Source organism: Lissotriton vulgaris, chromosome 5 (assembly GCF_964263255.1).
Source record: "Lissotriton vulgaris chromosome 5, aLisVul1.2, whole genome shotgun sequence".
Classification (NCBI taxonomy): domain Eukaryota; kingdom Metazoa; phylum Chordata; class Amphibia; order Caudata; family Salamandridae; genus Lissotriton; species Lissotriton vulgaris.
In genome coordinates this window covers 1,804,795,534-1,804,815,989 of record NC_141693.1, presented here as the reverse complement: position 1 = coordinate 1,804,815,989, position 20,456 = coordinate 1,804,795,534, and the positions used below count along the sequence as shown (strand labels likewise).

Below are 20,456 nucleotides of genomic sequence, written 5' to 3'. Positions count from 1 at the left end.
ACATAAAAACTCTGCAAGATTCTGCTGAGCTCAGCTAACGGGCTGGCCACTTTGCAATTTAGAGGCAGTAGTGTTGGGGTGCCTCCTCTACTAATGTGGAGGAGCGTCACCCCACTGGTCTCAGAGCAAGAAAAAGGAAAAATAAAGTGATAAGAACATCGTTATTATCATTTTATTTTTGGGAGCGATGGGGCTGGGTTAGGACGGCAGGGAGAGGAGTGGTTAATGTACTCAAGTGTGCATGACGGTTTGGCCTGCAGTCTTGAACCGCCCAAACAGTCATGCACACTTTGCATGTTCTCCACCAGGCTCTAATGCACAGCCTGATGGGGAACATGTAATGGCTCCCAGCCGCCCGTCTGAACGCTGAACCACGGCACTCAGACAAATCACACCACTGCTTTGAGGTTAAGGTGAGCTATGGGGTACCCCAAGAGACATCTCTCCCCCCCCCCCACTTATTCAACATCTATATCCACCCTTTGGACAGATCCCTTAAGAGGTTTGAAGTAAACATCTTTAACTACGTGAATGATATGCAACTGCTGTTCGCGGTTGACGACAGTGATGCAGCTAGACTGCACTTTCAAAACACCATGCGATTCATCAGGGGATGGATGAATGAGAACCAACTGAAACGTAACTCAGACAAAACTGAGATAGTCCTCACTAAGAGTAGAATGGTATGTTGGAACCCGGGGCGGTGCGCTAGAGAAATAGGCTCCCCTCCGTCTCCGAAAAGGGCAGTAAAAAGCTTCGGTGTGATCATCGACGAGGATCAATCATATAAACAGCAGGTCAGTGCAGTAACCTCAGCTTGTTTTCTGCAACTACGCCGGATAAAAAAGATTAGGAAATTCCTGATGAGAGAGGCCTTGATCCAAGTAATCTTGGCACTGGTTATGGCCAGACTGGACTGCGTGAACGCTCTCCATCTGAACGTCCTGTAATCCCTCTTGCGCAAGCTTCAATTAATTCAACACCAGACTGCTAGGCTGATAGTTCAGCTTCCAAGAGAGAGGGGGATCTATCACACAGGTGACTAGGGACCTGCATTGGCTGCCGGTGGCACAGAAATGCATATATAAGTCAGGCTGCAAGGTGTTCAAGACACTGCACTTGAGATGCCAAGGCTTAATGAAAGCTCGCATTGTAAAATACTGTCCGACGGGAGAACTACAATCACTTCACCTTCACTACTTGGTCACCCCTACCTACAAGAAACTCAGGATTGGAGGTCGTAGGTTCTCTATTGCACCCCTCGCTTCTGGAACACACTTCCATTGGAAATGAGGCAAGTATCCAACATTTAGGCAACTTCTACAGACATGGTTGTTTACACAGGCTTATAAATAGTAGGGATCCCTGAATTTCCATTACCTAGAGCCTTGAGACCAACCCGGTGATCGTGCGCTCTATAAATAACCAATAACATAACATAACATAACATAACATAACATTGCAGCGTTGTGATTGGCTAAGGGGAGCCTGTGTGCTTCCTGCTTCCAGGACTCATCAGGAAGCAAAGCTGAGGAGTAATGACAGCCATGAGAAGGTAAGTGTTTTATTTTTATTTCTGTTTTGTTCCCGCCGCCCCTGTTCCCTGCCAGCTATCACTGAGTAATGTGAGCAGCGCTGAAAAATCAGCGATAATGTCACATGTAGTGCACAAGAGGGCACTGCAATTTAAGTTGGTTTTGCTGCCGCTCGTGGCGAAAATCTCCTCGAGAAGCAGCCCTCAGTTTATGATCGCTCATGACTGAACTTGACAGTCCACATTAGAAAATGGCATTAGGAGACGCTAAATCTCACTCGCATTTCTGGAGCCTCGCAGGAAAAATTCTGCCACGCTGGGATTGATGGAACTCTACGCTGCAAGATTGGCATGGTGTTTCCAAATTCCGCGAATTCTCTGGGCGGATAAAACAGTCCGCCCACCCCTAGCCTGATACCAGTCTGGCAGATTCTTGTCACTCTCCCTGATCTTAGTGCATAAACATAATGTTTGATACTGCTCAAATATTAAATATTCCTTAGTCTCACACCATCCTTTTTTTTTTTACTTTTAGCATATCTGTGTACAATTCATGTGAATTCATAAATTATATAAATACACTCACTTCTGTTTGAAATCATTAACAGCCAGCTGAATATTGTCCACCTGAAGAATTGCCCTGTATTTGTTGGCGGTCGATTCAAAAATCTGAAAAGAAGCAGAAAGCAGAGATGAGCAGTACTTTTTAGGAGCATCTTGCAAAACACTCTCATTCATGCCCCAGGTCCACGTTGGATATGAGATAGGAAGTCACAATATGTGGGTGTTTCAGGGCACTAGGCGGTTCCCCAATTATGGTCACTTTAATTTTGGTGGTGGAGCCACCTTTATGAATAATTTGCTTAATGTCCCCAAGCACTGGATTTTTTCTCCTAATGTATAGAGGACATAGCACAGTTTTTTTTTATCTCAGACCAAAATAACTTATATGGCAGTTTCAGTCAGAAAGGCTGTGTGTGGAAAGGAGAGGGATCCCAATATTGGGCGTCCACTTCAATGCCATTTCCACCAACATTGGGTTTGCCAAAAGGAAGTTTGTGGTGAAGGAGACTGCTGGTAGCTGGTAACTGTGTTCCTGGGACCTCCACATTTCCCTACACTCAGAATGAGAACAAAAGAAATCCCATGACAACTGCTCCTGAGTGGGCCACATAGACTGTGCTAAATTAGTGGTAACCTCATAGATTACTAAAACACCAAAACTGGGTAGGTCCCATAGATTGTTGAATAATTGACTTTAATATCTTGGGGGCTACAGGTATGCTGCTTCTGGAGTCTAGCCTCTAAATATCTATGTAAACCTGCTGTACGGAGAGCGTCATCTCCTTGGTTCACACAACACACCTGGATGGACGAGATAGTGAGAGGCCAATACCTTATCTTCTCTAGCTCATCAACTCTACATCGAAGAGATGTCTCTTAAAGGCACTCAAATTGATGCGTATCTATTGATTATGGCAATACCTTTCACTTGTTCTCTCGCCTCTCCCTCTATTGACTCCATAAAATACACCAACTTCTCTCAAGCTGTCATGCTCGCCAATCCCACATCTCTTCTAACCTTCCCAGCATTCTGCACCCTCAACCTCCTTCTCCATTGCCATGCCCAACCTTGCCTACTTCCCGCCCCCAAAACATTCTATCTTATACCTGATCCTATTCTCTCTCTAACTTTAAAAATCTCCCATCCTTCTGCTCTAAATAACTCTGCACAAAGAACAATCTAACTTCCCATATTGTCACTGTTCCACCCACATCTGCCACCACTCCCATCTTCCTCATGTTCCTCTAGCCTCCCCTCTCAAATGGATCACTGCGGAGCCCCTCGCTCATAAACAGCCTCCCTTGTTCCATAATGCTGCACCACTCTGAACCATTCCCTTCTCACCCTCACCAAAAACTCAGCCAGCCACTCCCTCTCAAGAAAGAGTCAACATCACACACACCAATACTACCTACTATGTTACTATGATGTTGTATGACTGCCTACCTTCTCTTCTTGTCTACTGCCACATCATGGCCCCAACTCTCGCGCACACCAAAGCTTCTCTGCAACACCACCTTTCTCTCCCTCACCATCTCTGTTGGCCCCTTTTCCAGACCCAGCCATGAATGTAACACCATTGGATGGCCTCCTTACTCGCATCACCTCCCCCGTTGTCCCCATTCAATTGAATCCTTTCGCATAGCCTGCTACAACTTGTAGGTGACGCTTGGGACCCTGTGTACTAAGCAGTTGCAAATTGCATTTCAACGTTTTGCAACTACTATAATATATTGCTTACTAACCAATGTAGTAAAGATTTGCCGAATGATCACAGAATGACTTGTCAATGTAACATTCATTAGGCAGGATTCAATTACTACCATTCATGTGATTGTACTCCAAAACAGAAAAAAAATTCAAATGCAACGGGAGTTCCTTAAAGAAATCGCGGATACTTTTAACAAAAAAAACTTTTTCAGTTTTGGAAAACTTCAGGGGGAGGAGTCAGTGTTCCCATAAGAACTCACCTTACTGACTCCCCCTGAGGCTGCCACCTCAATTCACAAAGGGGAATGGTTCCAAGAGGGATCCTTCCCCTTTGCCAATCAGTTATTGCCCCAACCTGGCAGTCGGTAATCAGTTAACGGTTTGCGACCAAAATTGCGATTTCAAACCATTGATATGTATGTCAATAAACCACAATTTGGAAGTGAAGCCCTTGTCACCCCCTCCCAAATTGCACCTTAGTCATTTTTTTCTAAACAAATTTTGTTATTCGGAAAAATACTCCTGAATCACAAATTGGCTGAATTCATATGGAAAAGTTTTTGTGGTACCAAATCCTACGTTCTATAGAAAAAGAGGCTTTGCCATTGTACAACGGGCACTTCAATTTTACAGCACTCAATAACGACAAGTAGGAACAATTGCCTGCACCAGAGGTTTTCATCCAGACACTAACTACAGTTTCCTTCAGGAACGTAAAACGTACATTGAAGTATAGAGTTTGAAACCTTTTTTTAAAGCTTTGAACGTACAGTAGCCCTAGCAATGGCAGATGTAAGGTATTTCAAATTTTTCAGGAGCTGCAGATCATCAGGAGCAGAAGCTACATTGGAATTCAGGGAGCTGTGCGAGGATATGTTTGAGTTCTGGAACACCCAGTGGGGCTGATTATGTCAGGTGGAGTGTATCCCTAGATAGGAAACAGCTCTGACTGACCACTAATGGCCTGGTGTTCCTCCAACCAGATTTCTTGGCTGCTATCTCGTCTGACCTGATGTATCCAGTCATGAAGATCTTTTGGTGCAGGGAAACCTTGTTTCTGGTCCCTTGTTTTCTTTGGCAAGAGGGGAGCTACCCCTCCACTGCTTCCTTTTATCATCTGCTCAAAGCGGGAGATTGATGGGAGCGTGGAACCCCTTGGAATATGGATGATATGTAAAATCCAACACTGTAATTCTGTGTCCATGCACTTGTTTCACTTGTCAAGTGGTCTAACTTTTAATAGGTGGAGTTGAATAGGACACGTGATGTTACAACGCAAACATTTACAGCGCATGCCTTTACAATGCGTTTTTTACATTGCAACATCCATTACAACGCATGATTTTACAACGCATGCAATCACAACGCATTTTTAGAAACTGCATTTACATTGAAGGGTAAGTTTTGGATAGTGTAGGGGCTTTTGTTTGCAGCGGAAGATGGCGGCGTGATGGCAGATTGTTTGTCTTCATCTGAGGGGAGTTTCTTCTGCTCTCTAAATGCTGAAGGAACTGGGGCACTAAGGCTGGTATCTCCAGAACCGGGCCAGAAAATATATTGCGTGGAGCTTCCAGGCTCAATAGTTCCTGGATCGGTGACATTAGCAAACCAAGAATGGCCCCATAGGCATCCCTCATGGACACCATCCTGGACACTCGTAATGGAAGCCTAAGGAAAGTTTTCTTTGAATAAATATCTGTTGCCTGCACCAAACACTACAGTGGTGACCAACGTGTATCTTACAAATATATGGCATGTGATAATGTGCTAAGTGATGTGATGAGTTTCTAAACTATGTGATGTGATGCTGTTAAGAGATCAGATGTGACAGTATGCAATGAGACCTAATGTGGTACTATGCTAAAAGATGATCCACTGTGAAGTGATACAATGCTAAGAGAGGTTATGTCATGCTTTATTATGAAATGTGATGCAATGCAATGCTAATTTTAAGGGATGGTATTTTGCAGTGGGAGCTGCTACTAAAGGGTGGTGGGGGAATAATACAAATTAAATAGAAAAGACTTACGTGACTCTGCTGGCCACCTCGGTGCTCCTCTGCCGGCCACCTCGGTGGTCCTCTGCCACGCAGGACACAGAACAGGCTCTCAGACACCCCCACCCAACCCTGCAGCTGCTCCCAATGCTATACCAAGCATGATAGAAGCGTCGGGATAGGGCTGAGGGGGCTGGTATGACACTCTCTCAGGCACAGGGAGTCTGTGCCATTTCTCCACCTGGCTGTAGAATACAGCTGGGGTGGAAAAACCTAAGTGCGCATGTGGGTTATGCCATCCTAAGGCAGCTGGCCAAACCGACACACACACTTACAGTGCCCTCCACGTGGCCCAACCCCACCCTAAACTGGCATAGGCTCAGTCAGTAAAATAAAATGATAATAAACTATTTTATTATCAGTTTATTTTTACTGGCTTGCAGTGGGGCGAAACTCCTCCGCCATTACGAGGATCCACTCCTGGGCATTTGATGCCATTAATAATAGATGTGATGTAATGTAATACAATGCTGTGATGCCCTTGGCCTGATTACAAGTTGCACGCTACTGGGTAACAGTAAAACACATCTGATTTGTATATCATTGTGATGTAAATCTGAACCAGGATCTTTCAAATACAAATAAAACCCCATGGAATGGGGGATAATCTTGTAGAACCAATTTGTCAGTCATCAAGACACACAGAATTCCTAATTCCATGCGATTCTACCCCCTACTTTGAGCAGAATTGGGGCTCATGTGATGTTATGATATGATGTAATGCTATTTCTGACATGATTTGATGCTCACAAATATGATACAATGCTCTGCCGGAGATATAATGCGACTTGATATAATACTATGCAAAGAGATGTCTTTCAATGTTGTGATAAGAGATGTGATGTTATTCTCTGTTAAATTAGGTTATAGAATTTTACATAATTGCCATATAAATATCTATGGGATTGATCCTTTACATGTGGCCCACTCCTAGATACCACCAACGTGTGCAATTCTTGCTTAGGCTTGAATGAAGATAATGATTGTAACTTGTACACATTTCCATCACTTAAGTAATTATTATTTATGAAGTCTGTCTACAACATATAAGTCTACTTGAAAGTCTCTTAGACTCCAGACATCCAATGCCATAATCACTGCCTACACATCATACACGTCTGGATCTCAAGTACCAACTCTAGGGTCAAAACCAACAAAACAAACTCATAACTACTGGCCAAAAACAAGAAGTACCAACTGCTCCAATTCTGGCTCAATACAAAGAACCTGGAGGGATTTGAACCCCAACTTTCACCCAAGGCCAAAGGACACTGATTCATCCTGAACATCAATCTCATCTTGAAGTAAATCAAAGTTCTGGTATCGGGTATCTCTGGAGAGAGACACGGCTCCTTCCAGGAAGCAACTTCAGAACTGCACTTGAAAGGTTTGTACTCCTGCATCTGAATGGTGACAATGCTCTGATCTGCAGCTGACCAGGCTCCATAAGGACCCCCAAGAAATGGCATTTTATATGCCACAATATGCCTTATGAAGGACCTGGAGAAATATGGCCATTTCACTCCCAACTTGATGGAACGCATTTACATGACGTCATTCACTCTTGGTACATTTTTGCTCAGGGCAAAAGGAGCAGCAAGCTATGTATGAGTAATCGCTCGCCCACTGAGAGCTGTGATAAGAGGCATGAATGCAATGCAACGCCTGCGGCCTCTTTTCTCAGAACACATGACTTCATCAATGTTGCACTCTAGAAAGGAAAGGTAGATTATGTAGGCAGCATGTCCAGCGCCTATACTGCAAGTAAAGGATTGTGTCTCGAGACTTGAATAGTAAAGACTTCTAGTGTCACTCACTGCGAGTGAGGCTCACACATTTGGAGATCTGGTTGAGCTTTCATTCACAACAGGCAAAATGCCACCTTTCATAAGAAAGGGTAGAACAGGAACTCCCAATGCAACTCTTCAAAGCTTTGATGAGTGCAAAGCAGCTCCTGGGAGCTGTAATGTTTCAGATGAAATTACACTAGAATGGAAGGTCCCTTGCACACACCCTAAATTTAAGTGAAAATACGTATTGGAAACATCATAGTCCTGCTACATTAACATTTTGAAAGATATGAGCAAGCCTCTTTAATTATATGGCAGGGAAGGATAAGGGTTATCTCAATTGTGTGGCAGGACGTAAATTATGTAGCATAATACAGCACTTTTTGTGATCATATTATTTCATTAATCTGTAATAGTATTACCTAATTATTTTGTAATTATTGTTGACATATTACCAGTTTCTGGATAGAGGTGTCATCTCATTAGAACCAGTTTAACACCCAAATACAACAATAAGCCCTCCCTAAAGTTTTAGAGAAGCATGTTAACAAAGCCCCAAAAAACACATTGAAGAGGGGAAGCTTCTTCATGAATCTCAGTCCAGCTTCAGGGCAAATTGTAGCATGGAGTCCACTCTGTTAGACGTGACAGAGTTCATCAGGGGAAAGTTAGATGATGGAGGCAAGGCTGTTCTGATATTGCTAGATCTGTCAGCGGCCTTTGATACGGTCCCACATGAAAGGCTATAAAACAAACTTAAAAACATCGGCCTGGGTGGGACCGCCCTAGCGTGGATGTCCTCCTACTTGGGTAACAGATCCCAGGATATCTGGCTCCCTCCATTTTCTTCTCCGCTGCCAGCCACTAACATTGGGGTCCCTCAGGGTTCCATTCTTAGCCCTACCCTCTTCAATATTTATCTTGCCCTACTGGCATTAATGGTAGAAGAAGAGGGCACAAAAATTGTCTGTTATGCTGACAACACTCAGCTTATTTTCTCTTGTGATAAAGGCTCTGACTTTGATGGACCAAAGATCAAGTCCTGCCTCACGAAGGTCTTCATCTGGCTCAAAGAGCGAATAAACTTCAAAGCTTTGATCATCTTTTTTAAAGCGTTCCACAAAGTTGGAGCAGGGCATTTAATCAAATGAGTGAACCATTACTTCACATCTAGACCCTTAAGTTCTTCCAATGCTAACCTGGCCATTGTGCCAAAAAGGCGTCTTGTACACACTGGAGGTAGATCCTTTGACTTTCTGGGCGCGGAACTGTGGAATAGTCTTCCGGAATCTTTGAGGCTTAACACAGACCTTCATTCCTTTAGAAAGAATCTAACAAAAATGGTATCTCATTAACCCTAAAAAGCTGACTTTCCTTGTCCTTCTAGTACAGCTGACCTGTCCTTTTTATTTTAAGTCCTCCCGCATGGCACTTTTGCAACACCCCTTTCTATAGTGATTTGGCTTCTTCCCTAAAGGCAGATGCACTTTCCCCAGCAGGGTTAGGGCCAAAGGTCCTTGCAGAGCTACTTAGCCATCAGATGGTTGGGCTTTCGGCCCCACAAGGAAGGCATCATCCATGGGAAGACAGTACAGCTAGCCCCTTTCCCAGCAGGCAGTTTCTCCCTTTCTCCAGAAAGTCCTCAGTCCCTCTAGTATGGGTCTTTCCCAGGTTGCCCTCTCCTTCGACTGGCTTTGGTGCGCTTGTAAATCACACTCTTTCTTTTGGTTGGATCCTGTCACTGGTCCATGAGAATATTGGCACCTTCACCTGGGGTTGTACCTATTTTGGACATATACAACAATGTGCATTCAACTGGTCCACCTCTGGCACAGATCTCAAGCAGTTCCTGACATTTTGTTTATCACTCCCAGACTAGTAGCCCACTGTCTTTTCTCTGTAGTCTGAGCATGATAATGGGTGGGGCTATTGGATACCTATCAAGGAGATCAAAAACAGAGGCATATAAGAGGCAGAAGTTTTCTCACACAGCTACCTCTCAAACTTCTGATGCAAGAATGGAGCAAGAAAGGGACAAGGGCTCGCCTTCTACTTCAGAGAGAGACCTGTGTGTGTGCAGTGGTTTGGCAAAATCATACGAAAGGGAGGGGAAGGTACGTCCCATTGGCAAGCAGGTCTGTAGGTAGAACGTTGTATATTAGATCAGTGACCGATAATTTTTAATCATAGCAGAGATAATGTTTGACAAAAATGGCGTGTCCTAAGTATAATTTACAAAAATAGTGTAATTGTGTGTAAATTGTACATTATTAACAGCAATTTGACATCTATATATAAAAAAACGAAAGTATCTCTGTTTGTCCTTTATGCATTACTAAACCATTCATCCGATCGGCATGAAACTTTGGGAAGTTGGTGAGTACACTCCCGCGAAGGTTTCTGGCAAAAATAAATAAATAAATAAATACAATTTGTTAAAAGTTGTTGAGTACACTCCTGCGAAGGTTTCTTGCAAAAAAAAGAAAACATTGTTAAATATCGGCCCCTCAGCCCCCCAGGGCCCTCATAATCTTTCCAATACTGAACGTTTACAGTTTCCGGTGTGACTCGCTTTTGCAATGACCATCAACAAAGCACAATCGCTGCAAGTGTGTGGACTAGATTTGGAGAATCCGTGCTTCTCACATGGACAACTGTATGTGGCCAGCTCACGCATCAGAAAACCTTCTGATTTATTCGTGTACGCACCAGACGGAAAAAACAAAAAATACTGTGTATCCACAAGCACTCGAATAAATAAACAGAAGTAAAACAACACTTTAAAATGTTTTCAATATTAAAATGAATAAGTTTCAATAAAAATGACACAATGTAAATTGAATGTTATCATAACAAGTTTCCTTAAATTTCCTTTCTTCTGAAATCACAGCAACGCGCAGGGGGTAAGCTAGTATTTTTACAAATTACATTTAAGATATGATATTTCTGTTAGATGACTGCAAGTAACATGTGAATGGGGTTCCAATGAATGTTGGTTGTAAAGCTGGAGCAGGTTGTTGACAAGCAATTCAAAGGTATGTGGATTAGAGGTGTGAGAAATTCGCATAATTTGCATTATTCATGAAAATTTGGAAAAAATTTGCAAAATTACAAGTAAATAGGTGAAATGCAAATTAGACATTATGTGCTATATTTTAATGCAAAAAGCATCATACCGTCATTCTTCATGCAAGAATGCATTTAAACACAGCATTAAAAACAACAGCCACTGCAGTTATGTTTTTGGGATGCGTTTGCTGTAAATTTTCCTAAATATGGTGCATAATTATGATAAGTGTCTTAATGGTGTAATTTCAAGAATTTCAAGTGTAATTGCAAGAGCATCACAAAATTCCCAAATTTAGCCAAAATACTGTACCATGTTTTAAATTTCACCAAGGCCTAACATCTTAAAACCTGGCTCTTTAACCAGTAACATCTTATAACCCTCGTAATCTGAAATATGCTAATATTAGCGCCGAGACGCCGTAAGGCATTTGCGGGCTTTAGAAATTTTAAAAATAAATAAATAAATAAATAAATGAATGTGGTTTCTGAGGAAGGAGGGCATCAAAACTAGGACATTACCTAGATCTCAAAGTCTCATAAGAATTTGAAGAGGATGGGGTGATGAATCATATCAAAGGCAACAGAGAGATCCAGAAGTATCAGTAACGCACTTCCATTTTTGTCCACTTGAGTGTTTCTGTCCTCCATTGTGATGATGATAGAAGATTCTGTTCCATGCACAAGGTACACACATCTGACCATCAGTCAAATACTCCTTAATGTAGTCATTGAGCTAATGGAATACAACTTGTTCAAGTAATTCAGTCTGGAAAGTAGGCGCAAGTCGAGACCGTCATTCCGCCAGCGCAGTCTGCTGAGATTTCCCTACTCCGTGCTCTGCTGAGAACGCGGAGTAGGGGAAAAAACTCCGGCTCAGCAGCAGAGCGGAGTTAGCTAGCCCACCCCCACTAAATTAGTCCCCCTCCTCCACCCTGCATAAATTAAAGTAACGTTCAACATAATTTAAAAAGAATGAAAATAACTTACCTTATTGCGGCGTCACCGGGTTGTCCTCCTCCTTGCATACATCTTGCACAAACTGTGCATGCTGTACGTTATTCTAATTTATATGGGGTGAAGGCGGGTGGCGGAGCAGTGTTTCCCCCCAACTCCGTGGAAGTATACGTATCAGCACTCGCAAAGCTCCGCCCGGGGTTACTGGAAAGGGCATGCAGAAGTCCTGATTCTCTGACTAGATTGTCAACTTTACACAAAAACCTAAATAGGGAATATTTTCATGTGATTTGGGTATGTCCATTCAAAAATAAAATGTTGGGCATGGCACAGATAAACACTGTAGGAAGTGACAAAAATGGCTTGAAAATAACTTTTGGGTAACTGGAGGCAACATAATTCATATGATAAATGTCACAAAGCTTCAGAAACCATCAAAGAATAGTAGTGGCAGTGACAGAGGTGGAGTCAAGCTGTGATCCTGGGAGCAGGCTAAAGCTGTGGTGAGGGAGGATTAGAGACCAAAACCATTTATGTCAAAGATATCTGTGATAGTGAAGGGTTCAAAAGTGTTGAGTAGAGATGGATTACATCATGCTTGTTTCTTGGTTTTGTAATTCAGACAAGATTTGGTGTTGATCAACTGGATAGAGAGAGGGAATGATAGAGTGTGTCTTATTCCAGTCCCAGAGGTTAAAGAAGATGTTTCCTTAGAGGTGGCAGGTGAAAAATGATGAGTGGGGGAGAAATGTCACCCTAACATAAGGGATTCGCATTAAGGGGCAAACTCTGCCAGAAATGTTAGAACTGAGGGTGCAGAGCTGTAGGTGTAGGCGAACCCAACGCCATTTTGTTGAGTCTGCCCTTAATGATGATTTTATAGCATTGTATTGATACATGGAAAAAAGGCATTTTGTCATCCCCAAGCCAGGTATTGATAATGTAATAGGCAGCACTAGAGGTTTACGATCAGTGAGAAAGTGATGCTTATACTTTCAAAATTACACATCAAATTTGGCTTGATCCACAGACAACCTCAAGAGGACCTGTTGGATTTGGATTCAATTGAGAAAGGGGTTGGGGACATGGAGAGGGAGATTTTGGGTGGAGTGGAAGGAGGGGGGAGATGGGTCAAGAAGACGTAAGAGAAGAGATGTCAGACTTTTTTTAATGAAGCAAGGGAAGTAGCAATTTGATTTAGTCAGGAAAGGATGATAACTGGAGTAGTGACAGGAAGATGAGTAGGGTTCTAGGAGAGCTTTTTGGATTTCCTGAGGAGCATATACATGTGATAGTTGTGGAGAGAATAGAGTTGGCATGTCTTAGGTCATACTGTGGCAGCATGAAAGGGAAGAGTTGGGATGCAGAGGGGCATGTCAGCTCTGATGTGTATGTAAACTTGAGAGGGATTGATTGGGTGGACAGGGTGGAAAGTAACAAGGAGCAGTGTATGAAACAGCAGTCTGAGGGAAATACAAAAGGTGTTCAGGATTAGTTGGGATGCACGTAACAAGAAGAGACAGGGAAAGATGAAGGGGGAACTGCTGAGAAAAGGGGGCACAGTAGATTTACCATTGGATAGTTGATGGATTTGTTGCTTTGACAGAGTTGTAAAAGAAAAAAAACATAGGGGTTGTTAGACAGGTGAGTGGGAAGGAGAGTCAGACAATTACATATTTTAGGTGAGTAGGTGATTATGGGGAAGATGGAGAGGGGGTGGAGTGTGATGGTTAACTAAGTCAATGAGATAGAGAAAAAGGAAGGGGGTAGGCTAGGGTATTGGTGATAATTTAGGGGTTAATAGAAGAAGATGGGGTAACTGTTCTGGTATTCCCAGGATAGGATTTTGCACTTGTATTTTGATACATTTGAGCATTCCAGACCAAACCGATTCCTAGATATCACTCACATAGTCCACATGAGGGGGGAATGGGACCTGTAGTACCACTCTTTCACATTGTACTACCATTGAACATCACATACTAACCTCACCGTGGCATTACAAGCCTAGCACTGCATCAACATTTAATACTTCAACACTATCCTCGCCCACTACCATTCCAGCACCACCATCTACCGTGTCAACATCCCTACACTACTCTCCCTGGACCTGATTTCCCACTACAGCACCTCACAACCTCCACGCCACTGCATACCACCTTCCATCACTACAAAGTATCTCAATGCATTACACTATAACCCGGAGCCCTACATCACTAATACAATATTGATCTCACTTGAGAATTGTCGCCTAAAGAAACGTGGGAGCAGCCACCACCACCACAAAACCACACACCAGCAATTACACCTCTATCTCTGAGCAGCACACATCCACTCTTACACCAGTCTACTCCCACCCAGTGTAATACCAATGAACTCCGACACCAGACAACCACACTATCAAACTCATATGTCGCCATGCAGAAGAAAATTAATTTGATTTTGTCTGGTATGGAATCCAACGTAATCAGTATTTTCACAAATGTAAAAAAAAATAAACACAAATCATTTAAAATCTGTGAATATTTGAGGGAGTTATTGAAGGGTGTTGCTGATGAATACGAATTAGAATCTGTCTAAAATTATGAAATATAAAGACATTGTCAGAGTGCGGGGGCGGGATTTTGATCGCTAACTTATCACCTTTGATCTAAACCCCGTTCTGGTCGACTGAACCTTTGTTGCCTGTCTTTGAGGAAAGAAGGTGCATCTCTTACCAGGTTAGTTCAATCAATAATGGACTCCGCTCGGAAGAACCACAAACAACTTCTAGCTTTCAAGGATTTATTATAAAGTAAGGGTAAGTTGTAAGTACAAGCATCTCAGCATAATATTCACCAGATACATGGGTACGATTACATACATGTGCTCTCTGAAAACCCTCAGACGAGCAAAGAAGACTACCAAAACTAGCTCCAATATTAATAGAGCTGCCAGCATGGACACATATTGTGATCTCTCGATCATTTACAGGCGGAGTAAAAGGTCAGGTTAGGCTGTCCCTACCCTGCTCTGGATGGTATCCCTACTTAACAGAATCCCAACCTACCAAAAGGTGTCAGCGGTGAATGACTCCCTAGGGAGATCACCCACTCTTAGTCTCTAGATGAAAACCTATAATCGCCGGTCATGACCCCTCTCTGCCTACCCATCCGCTCTCTAAAGGGTCCTCAGGCGTCTGCTCTAACTCCACCCAGGGGTGCTGTCCCTAATACAAAAACACAATCTCATTTGAGACACCCCTCGAGAGACGCCCCTCACGTGATGTAGCTTCTGGCTTTTTCCATGGGTTTCTTCATTGAGGCCTCGTGTGTTAGAGTTGACCTTGCTTCTCAGACTCTTCTCCGGCCCGCTGATACCCCTCAAACATTCCTAAACCCTCCTCCAGGTCTGGTTCATTTCCCCGAACAACCTTCTATTCATTCCGCATATAATTGGATCCCCCTTCCCATTTGTAGACAGACATCTGCAGCCAGGATCCCAATTCTCATAAACTTCTAACAGAAGTTTGCAACATTTTGTCTCGGCGCACTTGGCTCATACTAATACGTGTAAATCAAACATGGCTAAACATTTCAGGCCTACAACATTTCTCATAGTGATTATATTCTTCAAATCCTTCATTAATCGACATCATGTTAATAGTCTGCTTTATGATTATATAAACACATCTTATTCAATATAAACCTATTACATACCTAACTACTAAATATCTTTTAGTGCAACCCACGTCGTGAAAATGAATACCTTTCCCAAACCCTTTCTGCTCTGGCCCTGAGGCCTACTCCGTTCTGTGCTTACAGCATGTCATTCTTTCAATTTAGCAGCCACACGACATGGGTTCAGGATTAATCACGTCTAATAAGGTTATACATGTGTATACATTTCTGCATTAGTTCCACTTCTACATAAATCTCTGGATTAACTACACATTTCGGAATATAAGTGAATATAATGTTAGCACTCATGGCATTTCTCTTCATGATAGTGCGTACTACGTGTAAGTGTGATGCACTGCTACAATTCGTTCAGTTTGCGCTCTCTCAGTTCCCCCCTTTGATGACCTCCAGGGGTCATCACTAACATTTAAACTGAACTAATTGCTAATGTTCCTCGCTTCTGTGTTTCCAGAGCCCTCAGGCTCCTATACTGATTGTCTTGTATTGCAGCTAATCTCTGTAGCTGTTCTCTCTGGGCTCTCTCCAATCTCTTTGATCTATACCATTTGTATGCCCTCACCAATCCCCACAACATGATCACACAGATCAATATTATGATGATAGGTTTCAGCACATACCACACGAAGCTCTTTCCCAAGTTGGCGAACCAACCTCCAACGTCACCCATTCCATGGCCCACCTTTTCCCAAACATTTTCTCTACTTAGGTCTTCGATCTCCTTGTGGATATTAGTTATATTCATGATAACTTTCTCCAGGGGCTTTGAATTGTCTGGAATGTAGGTACAACATTCCTGGACCTTCAAAGCCTTACAGACTCCGCCCTCCTTTGCTAGCAGGACGTCTAATGCAAGACGGTTTTGGAGTACCATGGCCCTTATCGATTGCATCTCTCCTTCCACCAGCATTAAGGACCTTGCAGTGCTAGCAGACAACCTATCTACGACTGTTGCCAGTCGTCTAATTTTGACATCATTGAGGATCAGTCCTAAAAGAGGAAATACGGCTCCAAATACATCTCCAACCATTTCCGCATCTCCCAGGTCTCTTCTCCCCCTTACTGAAGCCTTGCCCTCGATGATCTCTAAGTCTTGGGCATGGTATATTTTGGGGAAGATAATTGCCAAATAACATGAGCCATACCAGTTGTCAGGCAGTCTCACGTAAGCATTTCTTCCACACACAAAATATACATTTGGAATCACTTGCATTCCCTTCAAGAAATCCTTGGTATAATATTCTAAATTGAAAGCATGTTCACAACTGACTTCTCCTACGTATACATTTTCATAATACGTTTTGGCTCTGTGAAGACATAACTTTCCTCTCTGCGCTTTATCCAAAGCTATTGGACCACTACTACCCTTTCTCTTGTGTGCCTTCTCTTCCTCGGTCCAATCTGTTTTCCATTGTCCTGATTTTTTCAAAATCTTCTGCCTTCTGTATCGATCATCCACCTGCCCTATAAACTTTTTCTCGACCTCTGACACCTTGCATGTCAAATTATTTCTGCGGGCATGTGAAGTATCTAAGGTAATCCAAGGAATGAAAAACTTGGCCAATCTGTCTTCACTCTTCCAGTAGTCCCATTTATTCATTTGCTTGTAATTTGGGACTTCTGGTAACACTGAATCATAATTGGAGAAATAGTATTCAAAACTATCTCTCCCATAAAATATACTAAGCAACAAGCTACATGTAATGCCATAAGTCAGCGGGAGGTGATGGTATCTAATGCCTTCATCTACAGACGCCGGCAACTGCATGCAAACATAGCAGTCCTTAACCTCCATGGCATCCACGTATTCGTACAGAAGTTTAGCATAAGCGTTTGACCTAAAGTCACCTTGGGACTCATCCATATGTAATCTGCGGGCTTCTGCTGCTAATAACGCCTTTTCCTGTATACTTTCTCCTTTCTCACCAGCAACAGTGGGTTTTGGTGTCACCACAGACTTCTCATCTGGTACCCTTGCCTCCCCCTCATGTCCCACTACATATGAAACTGTTACGACTAAAGCTATTAGAAGTATCACTCCTACAATTAGTGTGCCTATTATACATTTGGCCCTATGATTCGGGGTGCCTGCTTCCATCTCGTCAGACGGTAGGATTCTCTTTCTTATTTCAACACAAAGCTCTTTTCTTCTCGTCCCTTTACAGTCTCTTTTGTTCTTTCAGTCTTTCGAACCCCACAACTGGAAGCTGGCAACTCCTTTGCAAAAGTCTTTAAAAGCTTCAACACAGACAACCCTAGCCCTTCTCCGTCAACTTATGGGAAGGTCCCTAAGAATTTCTGCTTCCGAGGCGCTAGGTAATCTTCTTTTTCTTCTTTATTTACAAAAAGTCTTTAAGCATCCACAATCAGGCTTGGGCCTGCGGCTTGAACGGCATAGTTCAATATTTCCAGGCGAAGAGTGTGCTCTTCATGGCTTGTTATCTTTGTTCCAAAGTCAGGGAATTGCAATTCTGTGAAAAACATGTGCTTTAACTTACTGAGGCGGGGAGGGCTGGGGAGTGTGAAAGTTAGTGACCCTTCTGCTTCGACTCCGGGTACTAACAGCTGTACTTCCACTGTGATGATGGGCTCAGAACTGGACACCACCACCACTCGTATCCTCCCTGTCTCCCGTTCCAAAGACATTTGTCGCCAGATATGTCCACTCAGGAGTGGCGTATCTTCTGCTAGGCACACGTACTCTTCTTGACCTTCTTAGATCTGGTGCTTCAGAGCCCTGCGCACCTTCTTCCTGGTCTGAGTCTTCCGATACCGGAGCAAGGGTTCTCTCTGGAGTTGACCTCAGGCTAGAACTCCGTCTTTGTGGCCAAGTAGCTTCTCCACGTACCCTTCTGCTCCTTCTCCTTCTGGTCTGTTCACGCTCCCTTTCAGACTGGTCGGTCTCTGATTCGGTCTCCCAGCTACTTTCTCCTTCAGTAGCGTCGTCTGTTCCGCTGTTGTACTGACCGTCCTCAGCTTGGTCAGACTCGTTCCCTGCTTCTTCAGGCACCTCTACAGCTTGGCTAGCCCCCTCTATGGCTTCTCGGTCCACAGCTGGACTTCTATCCGAGAGAGGAGCTGTTTCTTCCAGAGGTGCTGGAACCCTCCGCGTATGTGACGCGTGGATCCAATTGGGCAGGCCTCCCACCTTCACTGCGGTGTTCGTGATCAGGATGATCTGGTAGGGTCCCCTCCAGCGAACATCCAGGCAGCTTCTTCTCACGTGCTTTCGCACAAGCACCCAGTCTCCAGGGTACAGGTCATGGCACGGCTCCTGGCACGACGGAACTTCGGCAGCCTGCACCTGAAGGGACACAGAATGAATGGCGTCAGACAGCCCCTTACAATAGTCCAGGATCATATCATCTGTGATGTTTAACAATGCAGCAGTTGGTACAGATGGCAGCCTCATTGCTCTCCCCATTAACACCTCGTGAGGTGACAATCCCGTTCTTCTGTCTGGGGTACTACGGAGGCTCATAAGGACCAATGGCAGAGCATCAGGCCAACTCAGGGACGTTGATGAACACATCTTAGCAATTCGAGCTTTTATGGTGCTATTTATCTGCTCCACGATTCCTGATGCTTCTGGTCGGTAACTACAATGCAATTTCTGGTCTATATTCAGGGCTGCACAAATCATCTTCACAAGCTCGCTGTTGAAATGCGTCCCCCTATCTGATTCCAAAGAGGCCGGCACCCCGAACCTGGGGATGAGTTCCCTGAGAAGTAACTTGGCTACTGTGAGGGTGTCACACCTACGTGTAGGGTATGCCTCGACCCATCTGGAAAATACGCAAACAACCACCAAAACATAACGTAGGCGGTTGCACCTTGGCAATTCGATAAAATCTAACTGCATCCTATTGAATGGACCTCCAGACCTCCCTATGTGGCTCAGTGCAACTGGTGTTTTCTTCCCTACATTCAGCTGCTGACAGGTCACACAACGTTGGCACACTGCTTCGGCTGCTACTCTAAACTTAGGGTTATACCAGGTTTGCCTGAATACCCTCAGCATGGCGTCTCTCCCTAAGTGTACTGGACCATGGATCTGTCTAGCCATTGGGCTCACCAGCTCATTGGGTAACACTGCCCTTCCATCTGCCGAGACCCAGAAGTGAGCCTCACCCACCACACATCCTGCCTTTTCCCATGTCTGCTTTTCAACCTCGGGTGCGTTATCTTGCATGCACTTCAGCTCATCCCAAGTGTCGACAGTTTCCAATATCATGGCTAATTCAGTTCTTACATTTATTCCACCCACTTCCACCTCGGTGAAAGAGTATCCCTGCTCCGCGCAGTACCTCGCAACTTCGTCGGCATATCTATTGCCTTGTGACACGAAGTCCATATTTCGAGTATGAGCGGTGCACTTCACGACTGCAATCCCTGCTGGACATTGCAAAGCTTCTAGCAGTAGACGCACAAACTCTCCATTTCGAATGGGAGAGCCTGAAGACGTCATGTAACCTCTCTGAGACCATAACTGCCCGTAATCATGAACTACCCCGTAACCGTATTGGCTGTCGGTGTATATGGTGACTCGAATTTGGTTGCTTGCCAGGCAGGCACGCGTTAATGCAATAATCTCGGCTACCTGAGCGGAGTGTACTCCTTCCAGGCATCCAGCTTCCACAATTCCAGAAATCGTACAAACAGCGTAAGCTGCTCTCAACTGCCCAACTCCGTCTCTTACACATGAGCCATCAACAAAGAAAATTTCATCGGGGTCAGTCAGTGGCTCATCCACGATGTCGGGTCTCGGTTTGGTGCATAGTTCAGTCACATCGAGGCAATCATGGTCTGTACATTCATCATCATCGATATCATTTGGGAGAGGCATCAAGGTAGCAGGGTTCAAAACAGAGCATCTCTTGAGGGTCACGTTCTCTGCAGCAAGAATGACTTGCTCATAGCGCGTGAGCCTGCTATTGGTCAGATGCTGTGTTTTGGTCCTGGTCATCAATAGTTCAACAGAATGGGGCACGTACACCTCTAACGGATGCCCCATTACAATGTTCTCACACCTCTCGATACTGACACCTGTTGCGGCAACGGATTTGAGACATCCGGGCAACGCTGCGGCTACTGGGTCTAA

General features: G+C 43.9%; 1 pseudogene across 1 annotated transcript in view; it reads right to left on the bottom strand.

The window, feature by feature from the left end:
• Positions 1 to 20,456, bottom strand: part of LOC147717230 (keratin, type I cytoskeletal 19-like) — a 105,467-nt pseudogene that overhangs the window by 23,498 nt on the left and 61,513 nt on the right. Inside the window, exon 2 of the transcript XR_015296067.1 lies at positions 2,121 to 2,203. The product of XR_015296067.1 is annotated as a keratin, type I cytoskeletal 19-like (transcript). The remainder of the gene's footprint in view (positions 1 to 2,120; positions 2,204 to 20,456) is intronic.